A 20,205-nucleotide genomic window follows, 5' to 3' on the forward strand; every position below is an offset into this window, starting at 1 on the left:
TCTCCTACCACCAGCCTAGTTTAGCATTTGATCTCTTCCCTTGCCCTAGGCAAAGCCACAAGGGTCATTGTGCAGTTTGTGGTTCATAGCATTTCTACTTCCACCAGCCAGCTGCCTGCCATGATTGCTGTCTCTCAACACTTTCTGTCTTGATTGGGAGTCAGTGCTGAAGTTCTTCTTGTTCTTGTTGTAGCTATGTACAGACAAGTCCAGTCACTCATTTTAGGGACTGAATATGCTCTCAGCTTTTTCCTTTTCCCCTTAGTTGCTCCCCCTAGGACTCAGGGTCTGTTAACATCTGCTGGGATACACCTTTCCATGCACATCTCACCAGTGTAGACCCAGACCTCAGACAAGCAGGTAGTCTATAAAGCATGTCATGGGGGTAATGTTGCCTGTAAAAACTAATATTTAGATGATTTCTCAACCATACAACCATTGATTGGAAAAATGTGCAGTGTTGGTTGCAATATTCCTCCCATGTCATATATCCAAGAACTGAATTGAATGTATTGAATTAGCATCAAAACATTAGGACTTTTCAATATTGGATCTCCAAAAATGTTTGCAGACTAAGAAGTTACCTTTATTAGAAAGAATTTGGGAATATTGCTACTCTGGGAAACACTTTGAGTGGGACTATCAATCCTAATAGCACCTGTTTGTGTGGTATAGCTTATGCTGGCTCAGTAAATGATGTGAGCCTAAACCTGCATGCGATGGTTCTGCAAAAACAGAATAGTGAATATTTTTCCAGTTTAGCCTTGCAATTTGAGGATGACTTTTTTCTTTAATCTTCTAAATAATACAGCTGGAAAATACACACAAGGAGACCATACAAGATGCAGTCTTGTTTGAAAGCTTGAGCAGAAGAACTTACTCAAGAATGGACAAATCAGTCATGGACCAAAGCAAATGTGGTCTACCTTAGCAAGACTCCATATATTTAGCACTGTTATCTATTTACTCTTAAGCAGGAGAAGTTTGTAGACTTGCTATATTCAACAAAAGATGAGGAATAAAATCAGCATCTTCACTATTGGAAAGATCGTCGAGAGGTAACTTACCTCTGTCTCTTTATGGGCAATACAAATACCTTACAAAAATAATAGCAATTTCCTAAATAAGACCAAGTCTATTGTTTTTGTTACTCACAAACAAAAAGATCCATGCCTTTTAGTATCTAGCCCACTATGTAACATGCCAGGCTGAATTACCCAGAGATACTTTGTTTTGAAAAGAGTGCAGAAATCCTGCAGGTTTAATTGCCAATAAATCAGCATGACCTACACTCCCTGACACTTTTTTTTCACAATGATCTTTTCAAGCAGAAAATGAAGAGACTGATTTTTACAGTGTGTGCATACTGCCTTTGGAGAGATAAGAGCAGTGACACACAGGCAGGTTCCTCCATTAAAAGCTATCCTAGATAATGAAGGACTCAATCAATGGTGTGTTCTGTTTGCTTTCTGCTTATTTTCACCTTGTGTTATGGCACTCTCTTTTTGTTGTGATTAGAAGAGTTGTTGCTTGTTTAACAATTGGCTTTCAACTTGTATTCAGCAGTACTTGAAATGAATTTACTTGTGATTTATTTTGATGCTGATGCTTAAAATGTTAAGATAAATGGCAGTAGTTCAATTTCTGATTCGAGGTTAAATATCTGACTAAGGACTTGGTAGTTTGAAGAGAGCTTGAGTATTTATAAAATAAACTATTTTGATTTCAATGCAAAGTACTCATTGTATGCCTCTCAGTAACAAAGTTTTATGGTTTTACATTATTATTCAAAAGAAAAGATATGACTTAAAGCCCAGTGAAAAACCTGAAAGCTAACCCCCAATCTTCCTGCACATTATAAGCTTTACTTCTCATGCCAGCTTTTGCTTAGCCTATCTTTAATACAAATATCTTCAAGCATTTACAAGTGCTTAGCTTCAAAACACCAACTGAGGCAGCTGGTTGCTATAATCTCCTCTAATACACACGAGTTCATACGGGGCGGGGTGGGAGAGATGGGACTGGGAGGGGAACAGCATCTCATCATTCTGCAGCAGTGGGCTGGGGTTCAGCATCTCTGAAATAATCCCCAGAGAGATTTGCTTTCCTCCTGCCATCAGGATGTGTTTTGGCTGAATTAGGAGCAGCACAGAAGATCTGTGCTGTCGGATGGCTTTGGACTCATGTTACAGGTGATGCCATCCTCATGTTCAGCAAGAGGAATGCACAAGCTTTCCAGCTGTGGGAGGACAGGTTTGGGACATGCTGTCTGAATGTCCCCTTTGCACATGGCACTTACAAACTGAGGGGCACCTGGCACGACACAAAGCAAGGCAATGATCAGCCTACAAACTCCTTGTGTCTTCCTGGGTACTTTGTGCAATGGTTTCCACTAGGACAGAGTTCATTCATTCTCAGTAGCTGTTGCAGTGCTGTGTTTTGGATTTGGAATAAGAATGGTGTTATATTATTAGCACACTAATATTTTGGGTTTTGCTAAGTCAGGTTTATCCTAAGTCAAGGACTTTTTCCTGGTCTCACGTTCTGCCAGTGAGGAGATACCCAAAAAAATCTGAGGGGGAGAATAGCTAGGATCAGTGACCTGAACTGACCAAAGGTATATTTCGCATTATAGAAGATTATGCCCAGTATATAAACTAGGGGGAGTTACCTGGAAGAGGCGATTTGGGTTCAGGAAGTGGAGGTGTGGCATCTGTCAGCAGGTGGGGAGCAACTGTGTTGCTCACCACTTGTTTTTTCCCTTTCAATTATCATTATTATTCGCCATAATTACTGAATTTTACTTTGTTTTCCATTATTAAGCTGTTCCTATCTCTCTATTAAACTGTTCTCTATCTCTCTAACCTACGAGGTTTACTTTGATTCTCCTCCCCATTCCACCGGGGTGGGGAGGGGGGAGAGAAGGGGATGGAGAGAGAGCTGTGTGAGAGTGGCTTAACGTCCAGCTGGGCTTAATCCACAACCAAAGCTTTTATGTGAAGAGATTTCTATAGGGTATGGCATCAGTGGCATTGAAGCATTGACTCAGGCAGCACAATCTACCAGTTCCAGTGACTTTATGATATGATATGATATGAGCTCATAAGAAGAGTAATGTGGAGTTCTCATCCTTCCTGTTTACTGGCCAACATGGTTTCAGACTCCAGGGACATTGAAAATTGTGGGTTTGCAGCCTGGTTTAGCAGGGAATTTACCCTTTTCTGAATCAACTCCCATTCCTGAAGTTGCTTGATAATCTCTGCATAAAAGAGAAACTCAGGAAATGTGATCCTTGTGTGAGGCAAATAGCAATGGCTGGTTTGGTACAAACCAATTCCCAATGAATTTTTCAAGCAAGCTAAGAAATTCACTCTTACATGGATGATATTCTATCATAAAGTGCAAAGTCACAGCCTGTTCCAGTCAATGATTTCAGACAGGCTCCCTGTCTGGAAATGTTAGAAAGATAATGGTCAAGGACCTTGTCTCTGGTTGCTGCACGGTCTCTGACAGTCAAAACCACACTTTCGTTAAACATTCTTTTTCAGGATGAACACTAAAACCTTTATCCCCACATGCTGGGGGCTGGTATGGCTCCTGCTGGCTGTTTCTCAGGGGCTGACTTGGAGAAATGGGATGAAGGCATACCAAGTAGATAAAGATACTGACCTGTGACATTGCCATCACTCAGAGGATAAAAGGCACGGGAGAGAAGGGTGATTGAAATGGCTTCTTTATTCTGTAGACAAAAAATACCATTTCATTCTCTCATTGCCTGCGCAGGATGTGCTGGGCAAAAGGATCAACTGTGTTGAAACTCCTGGTTATGGAATAAAATTTGTCCTCTTCAGTGCACTGATGCTAGGTGTAATTTCATGAGCCAGAGCAAGAGATGGATGAGGTGCTGGAAAACAATCCAGACTCAGATGTCCTGTTGGTTATGGTCTTATTTGGAGGGAAGAAAGCCTATTCAACAGCAGCTGGTGCACTTCTTCATTCAGGAAGGTGCTTTCCAGTTGATTAAGGGCAGAATAATGATCCTGCAGAATTTTGTTTGGTTGATATATTCGTGTACTTACTGCAGCCAGCAAACCGTATGTCGCCTAATGGTCCGGGTTGAGTGTAGGAAGTCTTTTCTCTGCAAGCCAGTCCTTTTAGGCACATCCACAATACCCATCACTCACAGATTATCAAGGTTTTAATCCACTTCACTATCAAAGTGCCAACAGCTGGATTGCCAACATGAAGCCTGTGGGTCATGGATCTGCCAGGTATCTGAGGCAGTTGTGCCAATAATGGCTGGGGGTGTAGACCTCTCCACAGGCTGACACATCCTGCTGGGGAATGGCCCTTGACATGCTCCAGCCCTTCAGCTGGGTGGCTTTGGCAGCTGCCACAGCCCAAGCAGGGCTGGCAGGTCCCTCTCAGCACAGCACAGCACCTCTCAGACTCGTATCACCATGGCACCCAGCTGCAAGCGGACAATGGAAGCTCCCCAGGGATGCTTCCCTTTTTGAATGGGAATTTACAAACTGATAGAAAGCAGATAAAATAGAGAGGATGGGCTAAACATTGTTAGGACAAAAAGCAATGCTTTGCAAAATCGTGTGTCTGCACATGTATGTCTAGAAAATGTCCTGATCCCCACCTGATGCTGGTTTTGGTCAGGAACCAAAGAATAGTCATCCTGCCTCTCCTTCCCCAGGTTATTATTGTTGGCTCTCTTTTGGGACAAACAAAATTTTGGTGTCCAGTTAAAGATAGTCCTTAAACCCTTTGTTTTCTTCACCAAGCACAAGTGTGTGTTGAATATGCAATGGAGAAAATCTACAAAAATTCTGTCTGAGATCCATTTATGAGCCTATCATTGCCTTAAGGGACCTGCTTTGACCAGAGGGGCTCGGTGCCAGAACGAGACCACAGAGTTCATTAAAATGTCAGGAAATAGCAGCGTATATTCCCCACATTCTGTTACTTACTTTTCATTTGTACTTTTCAAAAATTAAATGTTTTTCCCTCATATGAATCTGTCAGGGAAAAAAAGAAGAGGATTGAATCAGAGATCAAAGAAAAATATAAAAAAATTAGAGCTCAGATGCAAATGCATCTGATAAACTTGGATATGCCTGATGAGGGGCTCCGAGGCCCAAATCCAAGGTTAGAGAGGGAATAGGGTGGGAAGAGACATAGGCTGTCCTCAAGGGCATAATCTATAAGCAGAGCCAGTTTTAAGAGGCCACTTTGCACAGTGTTGGTGCTGGGTTGGAAGATCCAACACCTTGTCCCAGTGAGCTTGGTCTCTGAGCTATGCAGCCCCTTACCAGAAGGCATTTCTCCACATCTTATTTCCAATGTCTTCAGAAAAAAAATGGTTTCATGACAAATATTATTCCTATGTCCTTGGGAAAAAGTTGTGGTTTCATGACCAGGATTTCCTTTTCTTTTTCCAGTGCAAGATTAGATTTTGGCCAATGAAGCTGCCTGATGAGTTTTGGAGCACTGGTGGTGTGTCTTCTGTGGCTGTCAGTGGTGTGGTTCTGCACTCTGACTTTGACAGACTATAACAACCTCCATGTCCTGATCGTTCTCTCACCTGTAAAAACCCTAATAATTCAGAGCTGTCTAAAACTTAAAGCTATCAAGGAGAGAAAAAAATTCTCTATCTTCTGCCAGTCCCAAGGCTTGAGATGATCCAAGGTGTAATTAATATTCCTTCGATCTCGCTGCTGCCATATATCAGATTTCCCTAAAACGACTGTAATCAAAGCACTTATCACTGAACATTACACTTAACAAGCAATTTCCGTATTTGCATGTAGCACTGGTTACCACTCAGCAGTAGTTTACAGCTCTGTAATCATCACAAGGAATTTTCTCCATATGCCCCTGAAAATATCCAAGCTGGTGTTCCTGAACTGGACTGTTTAATTTATTCAGGGTTACCCTCATAAAAGGCTTTCAGAAACACTATGAGTTATTGGTTGTATTCTACCTCTACATTTTCTTTGTCTTTTGAAGCTGAAATTACTGCATGTATATGTGTGTATACATGTATTTTCTTCATATGTGTGAATATATGTGTATTTTATGTACACATAATTGAACTGTAAGATTATACTAAATATTCAAGACAAATCCACTTTGTTATAGATGTGCATGGAGTTCAGCAAAAGAATGGGCTATGTTCAGGTTAGAATATCTGGGATTACAATAAGGTGAAGAAGAGTGGTGACAAATGGCTCAAGCACAGTTATCCTCATTTGAGTCAATTTCCTGGGATTTTCCTGGGCATTTTGCTTGATTTGGAATAACAGAATCTGCCTGAGAGAAATTTTTTTCCTTTCTGGAGTCTGTGAGAACATCTCCAGTTGAGTGCACAAAGTCAAAAGCACCTTCTGCACACCTATTTTCCATATTTGATAGGGAATGCCTCTGCCAATGCAACAGGAGGAGCTTTCCCTGCTCCTTCCAAGGAGGCAGAAGGGACCAGAGGTCAGGCTCCAGCACCTTTTCTCGCAGTCATCTAGGCTTGTGGTCCCAGAATGGTTACAGGATAACCTTCTAGATGACTTTCTCCCCTGGGACTGGAGCTATAGTTGCTATAAAACCCATTGTAACCCATCTGCAGAGAGGCAGCTGCCACTGTGACCCCACTCTGCAGAGCACCTGCACTTCCTGGCAATCCTGCTGGCAAACCTGCAAACTCTGGCTGTTCAGAACATTGTTTCCTGCCTCATTTCTCTGTTGTATCTCTCTTCTGAAAGCCACCCCTGATTTACAGCAGCATAACTTGGACAGGGTAAATTAGATCAAAATCAGGCTCTGAGGTGTGCACCAGTTATTCACTTCCATAGACAATTACAATTTATCACCGGAAATCTTTAGATTCAAATGATTTGGAGAGTTACCTAGAAATGAACAGACCTTGGTACTACAGCCCACTGAAGGGGTTGTGCTGTGGGAAAAGAGAGGAGGACTTTCTTAGGTGGTTCCTGTTAAGCTTCCTGAGCTATAAATGCTTCTGTCATGCACATCTGTGCAACAGCTGGCAGAGATAACTGCCTGGACCTGATTACAGCTGTCCAGTGCCATACATTCTAGCATCTGCACGGGGATAGCCTCTGCAACAGCTGAGGATCCATCTATTTCTGTTTAATCTACACATAAAGGATGTTGTATGAACAAAATTGCGTTGTTTGACTTTCTTGAGAGAGCCCAAGGCCTCTAGACATTGCAGGTGCCTTAGCAAAAACCCGGGGGTGGAGGAAAGCACACTCATCCTGAGAGAGTCAGTGGGGAGATGGGAACCTGATGAGAAACATGATGAGAAACAAAATAAAATGCAAATCATCGTTAACGTTTCATGTTACGTTGTTTGACATCCGTTCTGGCACTGACCCCTTTGTCTGAGAAAAAAAGAACATCAGACAAGCTCAGGAGACTGAGAGAAGAACAGGTTTTTTTAATTATCACAATGAGCAAAAATTGCATTTAATTCTCTGAACTGATGTCTTGCTCAAATCAGTTTTGACTTGGAAACATGGAAGATCATCAAGAGGACCAAATTAGTTATTCCACTGGCATGTCTGAGGTAGTATGAAACCACGCTGTTGTTTTTTCCTCTTTGCTGCAGCTTGGATTTTAGAGCTTCAATGGATCAGAATGAAGCATGGAAACTGCTACTCCTTACTTGAGGGCTCATTTAATTATTATAAGAACTCATGAAAGGTAAGTTAGACAAACCAAGTTTATATTGTATAACTTCTAACCTAGAGAAACGTTGCAGGAGTACAATTAAAATGAATGTAGGGCTAGGCTTTCATGTAGGACCTTAGACACAGATCTATAACTACGCCTACCAGCAATAAGCAATTTTGCTCTGTTAATTTTGAAAGACCACATCTAATTAATTAAGATGATGAATTTACTTAATGTTTAAGAAAAAACAAAAAGTCAGTCAAATAATGTTAGAACTAATTTTTAGTAGTATTTACTGTTCCTGTGCTCACAGGTTTGAGACACCAATAGGGAAATCCATCCAAATTGATCACCATAAAAGCACTTCACGTTGCCAAGGATCCACACAAGAAGGCAGTAGTGTTGCCCCAAACCCTCCTGTCCTGAAAACTAAATTATTAATTACAAAAATGCAATAATTTGCCCTCTGCAGAGGCAGGACCTCAGCAAGAGGTGATCTCTGTGAGCCATCATTCAGAGGCTGTGTTCTGTTCCTGAAAGCCACTGATGAGACGACGAGGTGGCCACGGTCACTCCAGACAAGAACCCTTCTGGCCCATCATTCTGTGCCCAGCCATGGCCAGAGGTGGACAGCGAGGTGGGGGCAGGAGCAGCACAAGTGTAACATTATCCTTCTGTCCCTAATATTCTCCCAACATCTCCATATGTTCAGCTCTGGAGCTTCCAGAGCCTGCTGAACTTCGTCATTCAGTAATCAAAGGGCCTCTCCTCCAGGCACTTTGCCATCTTCCCTTTGAACTCATGAAACACCATCCAAACACCACCCTTTGGAAAAGACTTCCTGAGGTCCTAAACTCCACCACTGCTTCCATGGAGCACCACCTCCTTTTGTCCTGATCCTGGTTTACTTGTTTACCTCCCTATAATTTGGTAGCAGGAGAGGTCACCCCGTTCCCTGTGTGAAATTCCAACATCTCTCTTGGTAAAGACCATCTCTGTGTGGCAAAGGCTGGCCAGCTCCCCAAGCACACTGAGAATAAAGTACTCTGGCCCAGAACAAACTTCTGCCCCTTAACAGAGGGGAGTTAGGAGGGATGGATGAATTGCCCAAGAGATGGAGGCAGGTGCCCATGCCAGGGAGCAGCTTGGTGGCGGCTGAGGTGACCTAGTGCTGGGTCCATGACCAGATGGGGACATCCAGCAGGCACATGAGGAGCAGCCAAGTGCGGGAATGGGTGCATGGGGATCCCAGAAGCCAGGCAACGGGTGCACTCAGGGCCCTGGCAGCCAACAGCAAAGGCCAGACACTCTGCTTTAGGGGTTTTTGGCTTGTTTTCCACCTTCCAAAGGAAAGAGGCTGTGACAGGAAAGTAGGAATTAATCTCCTGGCTCAATCTCAAAGTCCAGTCTATTCAGCAGTTCTGATGCAGACTAGTGTTGGATGCTTCCCAGGGTATAGAAAAACCTGTGTTTTTCATCCCAACACCAGGAGTTAAACACTGGCTTCCAGGAGGCCATTCAAGAGTTTTTTCCACTTTATTCTCATTTGGTTTAGCAACAACAATAGTAACGCTGGGTATTCCTGATTGCACCCGCTCCCTTTGAGAACACGAGGCAATAGGGAAGCGGAACTGGAAACGATTCCTGTGGCTAAAATCTGCAGAACAGAGGTGAACTGTTGGCTGAGCCAGCACGGGCTCATACAGATATCTGAGAATGTTCTGGGCAGGAAAACTCTTCATCTGGGAAACAGGAAGACCCCCTAAAAGGCATTAGCAAACATTTTTTAACTTCCTGATCACATAGTTGTGTTTACACCACCCGCGTTATTTATTGGCCATGTGCTTGACAAGCACTTACCATGAGGAATACTAATTCAAGGTGGCAGTAAATTTCAGGAAGACAAGCAATTTTCAATCAACACCTTTTCAATTAATACTATTTCCAGCCTTACCTAAACTCGGGGACCTGCTTATATGGAGATTTGTATGGTAAATAATTTACGTTCTCCATATATTTGTTTCAAATATGTAAAAGAAATACTTTTGTTTAATTTTCTACTAAATCCAAATTATATTTTCATAAGCTAATGAATAGTATCCCACCTTATATACTTGCTGCTTTTCTGATTTCTGTGTCAGAATGTCTTTATTTGAGGTCTGAAGGGAATTATATCACTTGCTTGGACCCAGAAGGCAGTTGCCAAAGGAATGTATAGTGAAAATAAAGACAATTAGGTATTTAGATGGCCTCTCCTGTTCTCCCAGGAACATTATTATATCCATACCAAACATTTCTGACTCTCAAGTCAGTTGTAGCTGCATTCACTGTTTTTCACAGTTTCCTGAAAGTGAACGACACAGCAGCTGGGGCTGGCTCTAGTTTGGGGGAGCAGGAGATTAATTTGTCAGTCAAACAGCCAGAGTTACAGAGATTTTCAAAGTGTGGATCAAATCCCTGTCCACAGCACATCATCACCTCAAACTGAGATCAACACATGGAATAGATTGATGAGGGCACAGCAAAATCAATCCCCTGTATGCTATAAAAACCTATCGGCACGTGCGGGGACACGTGTGATGTGGTATTTACAAAATTGTGGTTATGCATGACAGTAGATTCCTCTGTTTATGTAATCATCGTATTGGCATTCACTACAACCTGCTTGCAGAAACATATTTTGAATTTTCAAAGCATGGCTAAGCTGGCAGGTGCTGTGTGAGTCAATATCGAACTGCAAAATTGCATGTGAATGATGTCGTATCATACGTGAATATCGGTGCTATACAGGGACATGAAAGAAACCTTCATAAGATTTAAGTTAAGTATGCTTTAATTAAAAATAATTATGGCAATGATCTCAAACTGGATGCAATCACAGCTAATCACTTTGTTTAAAAAACGTGGCAAAAGTTCAAAGCGCAGCCCTGAGTTTTAACTGCTGGAGATGTCTTTTTGCTTGTTTTTGCAATCAAATTTTCAGATTCTCAGGAAGTCCCTAAAGCTTTGTTGTTGCTGATTATGTAAAAATATGAATTTATTTATTTATTACCCCCTATAATAAAAAAGCAAAGTGTCTGCTAAGGAGAGGGTGGTGAGCTGTAAAGGATTACAGGTACCCAGGTTTTTGCCGGCTGATACAATGCATCCTGGCCATGCAGAAGGACACCAGGTCAGTGCCTCACACTCTGCCAAACTGAGCCACCCAAGAAGAAACCCAGCAGCCACCAGGGTGGTTAATCAACAGCACTGTCTTTGGTGCTCCAGCTCTGTGCCCTCAGCTCTTCCCTTGGGCTTTCACCATCCCTTTCAGAACATACAGGAAGCAGGTTCCTGGGAGAAAACAACAGCGCTCAGGCTCGGTATGAGTGAGCCAGGCTGCAGGTCACCCGGGGAAAAAGGGAAATTTCTTCTGCTGATGGAACTGGTTCAGCTCCACTGAGCTCATTAGGAGGATTTGTGTTTGCATCAGCTGCACATCTGTCTCCCAGCTTCCTTTGCTTACTCCTTCCATGGATGAAGGGGTCTGAAAAAGAGCCCCGGAATGTCACTCTAAGAGACTGTTTTGATGCAGGGACAGGCAGGGCAGAGTCACTTGTGTGTGTGGCAAACCAGGCGTAGCATCAACACTATCGATGTGCATTGGGCCTGCTTTCAGCACCCCTGAGCCACCACAGCCTCGCCAGCCCCACTGAGAGCGTGGTGGGAAACAACAGGCTGGCAGCTCACCAGGAGAAACAAGGCTGACCTTGCTGTGCCTCATCTGAGTCCCTCTCTTCTGGGGATGTCACATGTACAAATCCAAGATGCTGAACTTGATGGCAAGTAGGAACTTTGCAGCTGGACTCTGCAGAAATGCAATTAATTCATCAGTGTAAATTAGCTTCATTTTTATTTATCCACGAAACGTCAGGTTGATGCAAGTCCCATGATTCTGCTACTTAGAGCTGCTTTCTGATTACCTTGGTGGGCACATCCTCTGTTTTTTCTGAGTTTCCCCTTCTTTCTTTTTCCCTTTTCCCATGTCTTGTTCAATGTGGTGCTGGCTGCCAGCGTTTGGTGAGCTACAAAGAAACAAAAGTTTAACATTTCCCATGAGACTTAAACCAAAACACAGCAAAAAGTTGTTTAGCAACTTTATGAAGAGCAAGGGAAGCCAGCAGGGCTCCTGAAACACCTCTATAGCAGTGTTTCATTAAGTTTTATAACTAAACAGGGCTTAATGCTTCATTGAATGTGAAATAATGTTGCAGACTCAGGGCAGTGATATTTTCCTCTCAGCTGTGTGACCATACAAGCACTCCCCACAGCCACCTCCGGGCTGCTCAGGTGAAGGCTTCCAGCCATGGCCAAAGCCACGCTTTGAAACCAAAAATGGAACCACAAGGATAAGAAAAATGTTCTTCCTCTCATGAAGCAACAGTGGCAAAATAAGCCACCAGCACATACAGAAACAACAGCAGCAGTAGAGTCTTTTTTCTGTATTAATCACATTGATTGGGGGATATTTATCACTCCAGGAAGAAGTTCTACCATTACAGGTGCTGTCTCTACTGTAATCTTTGCTGACAAAATCCTACCAGCAAAAACATCCCTACAGCAGACTTCAGTCACTTCTGGGTCTGCATCTTAAGATGTGGATGCAAATATTCTGTTTGAATTAACTGAAAAAACATGGTCTTTCTACTCCTAGCAGTATTAAACAGCTCCCCACACATCCTCTTATTCATATTAATTTATTCACAGCTTTAAATATGTTTTTCCAGCTGCTGAGGCAAACCTTATTCACACTTATGACAATACAGATTTTAAATCTGTATCAATCTGATAATATTCAGACATACATCTTGAAAGAACAATTTGAGCCATGACAACAGAAGCAAGTACATTTGTTTATCACCACTGGGGTTATTTGTAACACTGTGGTTGCTTGAAAAAGACAAGATCCTCTTAAGTAAAGTATTTGGCACTCACTAAGATGTATGTATATGTAGATAGCACATTTTCAACAACTACAGCCATGTATTCTCAATAATGACTGTAACCGTGAAACTGTTTTTCAGGTTATTACTGATGGGATGATTGGTTTGAATATTGCAAAGTATGGGACATGAGAAAGTGTGGCTGTTACATTTTGAAAAAGCTTTCCATTCTGTTTCCATAACACAGGAGAAGTCATAATTAAGGTAATTTGTAAAGATGATATTACATTAGTGGTGCCACACAAATCAAACAAAGCAAACAATTATTTGAAAGTGTTCTCAATATCCATTACACATTTTGTGCAATTAAAGTGATACTTCTGTAGCTGCCAGTTAAAAACACCCTTAAAATCTTCCTGTAGTGGTGCTCTGTAATATAACCAGAGGAACGAGCTGGATCTGATGTAGTGTGAGAATGGTGAGCAAGCAGAATTGAACAATATTTTTTTTATTTTTTTTTTTAATAAACGGCCATTGAAGGAAACAAGATCAGAATAAGAGTAACACAACACTTAATTCAGCACTGAGATTTATAACAATATTAATGGCAAGGTGAAGACTTTAAGCAGAAGAGCCAACTTCACCCATGCAACCAACCACCTCCAGAGGTGCCATGAAGACACTGAGCTACTTCACGGAAGGAACAAAATCTGCTGCCTTTATTTTTCAAGAGTCACGTTTTGGAGACTCTTTTGTCAAGAGACACATTTGGAGGGATCTGTATTTTTGGAAGACAAGGCAAGACCTTCAGCTAGCACAAAAAAAGGCAGAGTTGCCAGCTTCCATCCATTCATCTTGGATGTTTTATGTCCAGCCCACTCAGCCTCAGGTGACACCCTGTTTCCTTTTCTGGTTTTGAGGCTACTTTGACACAGGATTTTTCCTTCCAATAGTAATTAGCTCCCCTTAATACTGAAGCTGGAGCTCACAAGCTTCCCCAGCAGATGCTGGCTGCAGATTGTATTGCAGATCCCAGCCAGTGAGGAGTGGCAAGCGTTCAGCACAGATGGCACTACCAGGCAGCCTTGCTGATGTTTTCTTTTTTTTCAAAAACCCTCAAATGACAAGGTGAGGGCTAACCAAAACCCAGCTCTGTTGTAGTGATGGGCTGGAAGAATGAGTCACTTCAACCTGTCAGCAGTGGGGAGCAAGGCTGGGGCATGGGCCACATCCTTGTCCTGCATCCAGATGAGTCTTTGGAGAGTTGTCCCAGGCCATGTGCAAACAACACAACTTCTTCACAAGGGGAAGCAGAGGAGCACACACTGGTCTCTTCTCTCTGGTGTTCAGTGACAGGACCCAAGGGAATGGCCTGAAACTGTGTCAGGGGAGGTTTAGGTTGCATATCAGGAAAAGGTTCTTCACCCAGAGGGTGGCTGGGCACTGGAACAGGCTCCCCAGGGCAGTGTCACAGCACCAAGCTTGTCAGAGTTCAAGAAACATTTGAACACACTCAGGCACATGGAGTGACTCTTGGGGCTGTCCTGTGCAGGGCCAGAGTTGGACTCAATGGTCCTTGTGGGTCCCTTCCAACTCAGGACATTCCATAATTCTATGATGATACTGTCTACACAACCTGAATTTCCAGTGGCTGCAGGGATGGAGCTGACATGGGAGCTCCACCTGGATACCCCTCTCCTACTGCAACCAGCATAGATAAAATGCACAGCAGCCAAGGGGAGGAAAAGTAATTTAAATTTTAGTAATCTGTGAGGCACCCAATGTACTAGGAAGAGAAAGAAAGAATGCTTTAATTGTTGCGAAAAGTGATGGCAGAGGGTGCTTCAGGGTCTTTTTTTTCAGCACCCACTTACCTAGAGAGGTAAGGCATAGACACAGGACTGGGACGCAGATGGACAATTCCTGCACTTTACAACCCACAACGCTAAAATTACTGTTGCATTTTTCCCACTAAATGAAACAAAGTTTGTAAGAAGAAATTACATCTTTGACTAAAGCAACTAACTGCCCACACAGGAAGAAAATTACCCATCACTTTGGGTGCACAAGCCCCTTTCCTAGGCATGAAAAAGGCTTTAGAATAAGACACTTGAAGCACCATACAGCTGCCTTTGGCAACAGGTCATGACCCGCCTGAAGTTTCTGCACAAGGGATTTGCCTGTCTTCCCCTTACCATCGTTCCAGCTCACAAAACCAGTACTCAAGTGCCTGATTCTTAATAACTCACCACTCCCAGAGGCAATCCAACTACATGTTCTCAATTACTGCTGCAAAGGGAAAAGGGACCTCCATGGTTTTGGGGATTCAGGAAAAGACAGCTCTGCTGCAGCTTCTCAGTTAGCTGCCCTAAAAGGAGAAACAGGGTGTGCTAATAATATAACCAAACTTGAATGCCAGACCTGGGAATTTTCCATGCAGATACCCTGGTTTGAGCCTCAAGAGACAGCCACTGGCCCGCTGAGCACAGGCAGTACGTGCTGGGAAAGGACACCAGAGGCATCACCAGTGCTCTGTGTTTTACTCACACAGAGAAATGTTATTATGGATTGGTTTCTAAAATGTCTAAAAATGCGCCGTGCCTCAGTACTGAGACACCCCAATTTTAAATTATATTCTGCTTGTACCAATATTTCAGAAGCTGAGCACCTCATGCATAAACTGTAATGTGCATATTCACAACAATCTGATTAAAACCACATTGCTGATAGAAACCCTTTATCCATTCCTTTGAACTTGTAAGGCTGCAGGAATGTTTTATCAGTGCAAGAGGAGCACGGCTGGACAGGCAGAGGATGATGTGGCCTCTGTGATCTTTCTTTGGTCACTGTTTATCTGTGTGATGGTGGATGTTGATAAGCTGGTCAAAGATAACCTCAGCTGGGAGATTTTCATGGAAAATATTTGAACATCTGAATGTTTTACCTGCCTCCCTGGCATCTATACTGAACAAGGCAGTTTGTGCACTGAGTCAATCCTGTGCTTTTAACCAAGCACCCAGCACCAACAGGGTTTCATGGGTGAGGGGGTTAGGGTCATGTACTCAATGCCTGAAAGTGGGCAAGGAGGGAATGTCCAGTCCAACAGAAGCTTTCTTCTAAATCCTGACTAATGGCAGTTTTCTCACATTTAGTTTGCAGCTCATCTGAGGTAATTTGGGATATTCTCATTGCTCCCACAAGCAATCTAACATCTGCTCAGCTCCTGCATGTACCAAGTCCTGTCACAGAGAGTGCTGTGGCCCTTGGTGCAGAAGTCCCTCCTTCTCTGCCTTCACTGCTTCCCCACAAAGGGAGGCAGAGAGTGCTTTTGGTCCAGGATCTGTGAAAACACAGGTATTTTGTGCTGCAGTCCCTGCAGCTCTCAACATCTTCCATCAGCTCAGGGCTGTGGCAGGAGCAGACACTACAGGGTCACGCTGAGGGACACGAAGGAGCGAAGGAACTCGACCTGGCTCTTACATCTGCAATGCAAATGCTCCTTGCTTGATGTGTAATGGAAAGTGGAGCCTGTTTCTCTTGCGGTTGCTGTGACCAGCATGAGCAAAATAGGAGATAGAGCACAGAGCAAAGTATGAGGAAGGTGATATGGGATACAGATAATCACACCTCGCATGTGATGAAAGCAGACTGTGCCAGTCCACGCTGCCTGCAAGGACGGGGCTGCCGAGACATCTAGGAAAACATTATCTACTCCATGGCAATAAGCAATGTTTTGTCCCACTTTATTTTTAGCTCGGTTCCTCCTCTTCCTCCACACATATGAGCCCTCCAGCTCAAGGCAAAGGTCCAAGAACAATAGCATTTCAAGCCAAAGACTAACCTCACAATCAGAAAACCAGAGCCTAGATATGACAGGCTGCCTTATTTACTAACACAGAGCACACAAACCCAAACCAAACCAAAATAACCTACTTCGATATTTTTGCTTCATAGAGCAAAGAAAGCGAGTCTCCCTTGCACTCAGCTCTGATGTGCTGCCATGAGGAATACCCTGAGAAGTCAGATGAGATTTATTTAGAACACTGAAACCCTTGTGTGTATGTTCTTGCCATAAATTCGAACCTCAAATGGTAATGTGATTTGAATTTAAACACTTAAAGCTGTGGCCTTAACAGTAGGCACTTTTGTATATTCATGCTCCTGCCACTGTCCTCAGTCTCCTGTGGTCTTGAATGATGTGTTGTTTTTAGACAATTGGCTTCTTGTCTGCAGAAGAGCAGTTTGGCCCTATCCCTTCCATTGTCTTTTATGTCCTGCAAGGAAAAGGGGGGAGGAGACAGAAAGAGAGAGACAGATTTCAATCAAAAGCTCTACATTGATAAGGGATTAATAAAAGCCTGCCTTGTGATCAGATGAAACCTAACAGTCAGTCTGGATACCTTATATTTGATAACAAAATAATCACTTCCGAGTATCGCCTGTAGAGTCGAGTACCTGCGTCACCTGGAGCAGCAGCAGCTCCCAGCAGTGCCTGTTGCTGGTGGGGTTGTGCTCTGCAGACCCTGCTGTGGCCAGCTCATCTTAAGGACAAGATTTTGTCAAGCTAATTGAGTAATCTAAGAATGGTGTTTAACAGCCACAGTTAACGCTGAAGACACAAAGAGCTCTTTCCTAAAGGCACACAGCAGAACTAGAGATGAAGAACAAAACAGGCAAAAGCAGGTAGTCTGCTGAGCATGGTGTTCCAGTATATTAACTGTTCCAGCAGGTTTTAGGGCTCAGTGTTTTAAGGGCCAGACATCCCATGACTGTGGAGAAGCCAAGTGGCACCAGACACAGAAGAGAGAAACAAATATGGGGCAGACAGACGCTGCAAAGGGAACATGGCAGTTTAGGTGCAGGCTTGGGGATGTGAGAACTTGGGCCCAGGCAAGGTCCTTGGCACATGTTGTGGTTTCTTGAGGGACTCAAACCAGTCCCCTCTGAAGAAGGCAGCAGAAGGACCACCAATGTGTGAGAAAGGTGCTTTCGCTATGAGAGCGACACTCAGAGATCCCAAAGAGAATAAATTATCATGGATGCTCACGCTATCCATTGGGAGGATCCACCCAGGTCTCTGGGAATGTGCAATTCACTCAGTGAACTAACTCCATTGCAATCCCCTTCCCACTGCTGCAGGCAGCTGGTATTACCCAAACCAGCCAGCCATCCTTTATCCTACTCTTCACAGAGACAATTCAGGGTTTGAGTTACTGTCACCACGTTTCACTTCTTTCCATTCATATTTTTACAGCCATGTATATATTTGACCTGGGCCAGTTCCAGGGAGCCACTGAAGGGAAGGAGTACCCCTTAGGCAACTGGGACCTGTTTGCCAGCTTTGATTTCCTTTTATGCCTAGGGGAAGGGGAAAAGGGACATGTCCCTATGTTAGTTTTTTGTTGCCACAATGAAACACACAGAGGTGTTGTGTAGACATCACAGGTAAACATGGGGTTGTTACACTGAGAAATAAACCAGATAACAGGAATAACAACTACCTCATGCTTTTTGTTGGCTCTTCCTCAGCCTCTCACATGGTTTGCTGGGAGGAATATCTGCCCTTGCCAACATTGCTCCTGTCAGGACACTTGCTGGTGACAAGCCTATCTGTCACCACTTCCCTCAGATAGAGATAGTTCAGACTCAAAGTATTCTCTGAAGTTGAAATTGGGTCTCTTCGAGGCACCCACCTATGGCATAACTCTTAAAATCTGCACACAAAAAAGCAGCACCCACTGCAAGTGCACAGGAATGCTTCTGCATCTATAAAGCATTGCCCATCTCATGTGCACCCCCAGCATGCCACGTTCACCACACACAAAATGAGGAGGCACTCTTGTTTTGGAAGCCATGATTTCCAGGGATCTGCTGTCAGGTTACCAGGAAATATTGGAGGATGTCAGATTGTTGGTAGAAGTGATTACCCAGAGCATCTGAGCTGCCTGAAAGAGGCTTGACACATCACAAACTGTATTTCAGGTGCAAACAACATGCCAACCAGATCACACAACTGGGAAATCAATGCAGGCTGAGAAAGCACTAGCAGAAGCACAAACACCCTAAATCTGAGTCTGTGTTTGCCCTGGTAATTCACAGTGCCTGTTCTAGTGTCTAGGGACATTGAGCACACAGATTGTTTTCTCTCACCTGGCTTAGTTATCCCAGGAACGTGAGACACTCTGCCCTGATGAAAACTTCCCATTGGTTTCAGCCTTTCCTCATAACCCTTCTAAACACTCCCCTCAGCCATTCCTGTTTCTCAAAGTTTCACAGAATCATAGAATGGTTTGTATTGGAAGGAACCTTAAAGAACATCTTGTTTCAACCACCCTGTGATGGGTAGGGACACCTTTCACTAGCCCAGGTTGCTCAGAGTTCCATCCAAGCTGGCCTTGAACACTTCCAGAGACAGGGCATCATCAGCTTCTCTGGGAAATCTGTTTCTATGATCTCTCCCATCCCCTTCCCTTTGGAGCAGAGAAAGGTCCCATTACCAGTCTAATTCAGCCCTTGCCACCACTTATTTTTGTGAGCCTTGATACCGCCAGGACCCACCTCAGACGTGCACAGAAATGTCCTTGGATAGGTATGGGTGACACAGTGGTTAACACAGAAGTTTTCACAGCAATGCCTCATACCCCATCAGCTGTGATTCCCAGATTCCCCAGCCCATCACAGTCATGGCCATTTTCTCTTTAGATATCTTCCCCTCCTACCTCAGGCAGATTAAATAGAAGAACCAACACCGGTTCTTCAGTCAGGCTGAATTTGCTGAATATTGAGTTAAATACAACACAATGGATTTAAAAGGCTCCTGAGAATGGCTGCAGTGCTGACAAGCGTGGGTTTGTCAGAATTCCATTTGCAGCTGTTCCATGGTCAGTGAGTAACCCACACTTGCAGCCTCTTGCCTGAGTGTGTCCAACAGGTCCCTCACAAGCACCGTGCTTTGAACATTTTTTGCCAGATGATTTGGCCAGGTCCAGCGCTGTGGAAGATGACAGTCTATATTTCACCTAGCTCGGGACATCACAAGGAATGCTGGTAATTTATTGCATGGAAGCACCGTCACATTTCCCATCCCACGTCAAGTGCATGCTGCCCTTAGCAGCAGCTCACCTCTGGAATGGGGAGAAACAGCGATCTCCTCCTTCCACAGCCCCAGCCCTCGAACAGCCTGACAAGACTCTTTAGAAATAACACCACAGATGTTTTACCAAGCTCCTGTTCACCATCTGCTCCAAGTGACACCACCAGTTTTCCTCAGGAAAGGTCAGAGCCGGCGTCAGTGGGAAGACGAATGCGTTTCTCCCGTGCTTAGCTACAGCTGCGCTGTGCCTGGTTACGGGGTGTGCACACAGTGGCCACAACAGCCCAGCCCCTCCTTATGGAAATCAGCCATCTGCCCCTGGCAGAGCAGAGCCGAGCCAAGGAGCCCTGGGAAACAGTGGGAAATAAAGGCATGAGCCCTTGTTCAGCAGGAGGGGGCACAGGTTCGTGCCACACTCTCCGTGTCAGCCTTGGCTCCTTGAGGATGTGTCATCTGCCGGGCTGGTGCAGGTGTACCTGTCGGGCTGGTCGT

At 43.9% G+C, this 20,205-nt stretch overlaps 1 long non-coding RNA gene across 1 annotated transcript; it reads right to left on the reverse strand.

Annotated features, from left to right (window-relative positions):
* Positions 1 to 7,439: 7,439 nt before the first annotated feature.
* On the reverse strand, positions 7,440 to 19,931 carry LOC111926314 (uncharacterized). The gene is made up of 3 exons (XR_002862846.2): positions 19,841 to 19,931; positions 11,661 to 11,762; positions 7,440 to 11,545 (listed from the first exon to the last, which is right to left on the reverse strand). It is a non-coding gene; the product is annotated as an uncharacterized LOC111926314 (long non-coding RNA).
* Positions 19,932 to 20,205: the final 274 nt, after the last annotated feature.

The sequence above is a fragment of the Cyanistes caeruleus genome, chromosome 2 (assembly GCF_971803275.1).
Source record: "Cyanistes caeruleus chromosome 2, bCyaCae1.hap1.1, whole genome shotgun sequence".
Lineage (NCBI taxonomy): Eukaryota > Metazoa > Chordata > Aves > Passeriformes > Paridae > Cyanistes > Cyanistes caeruleus.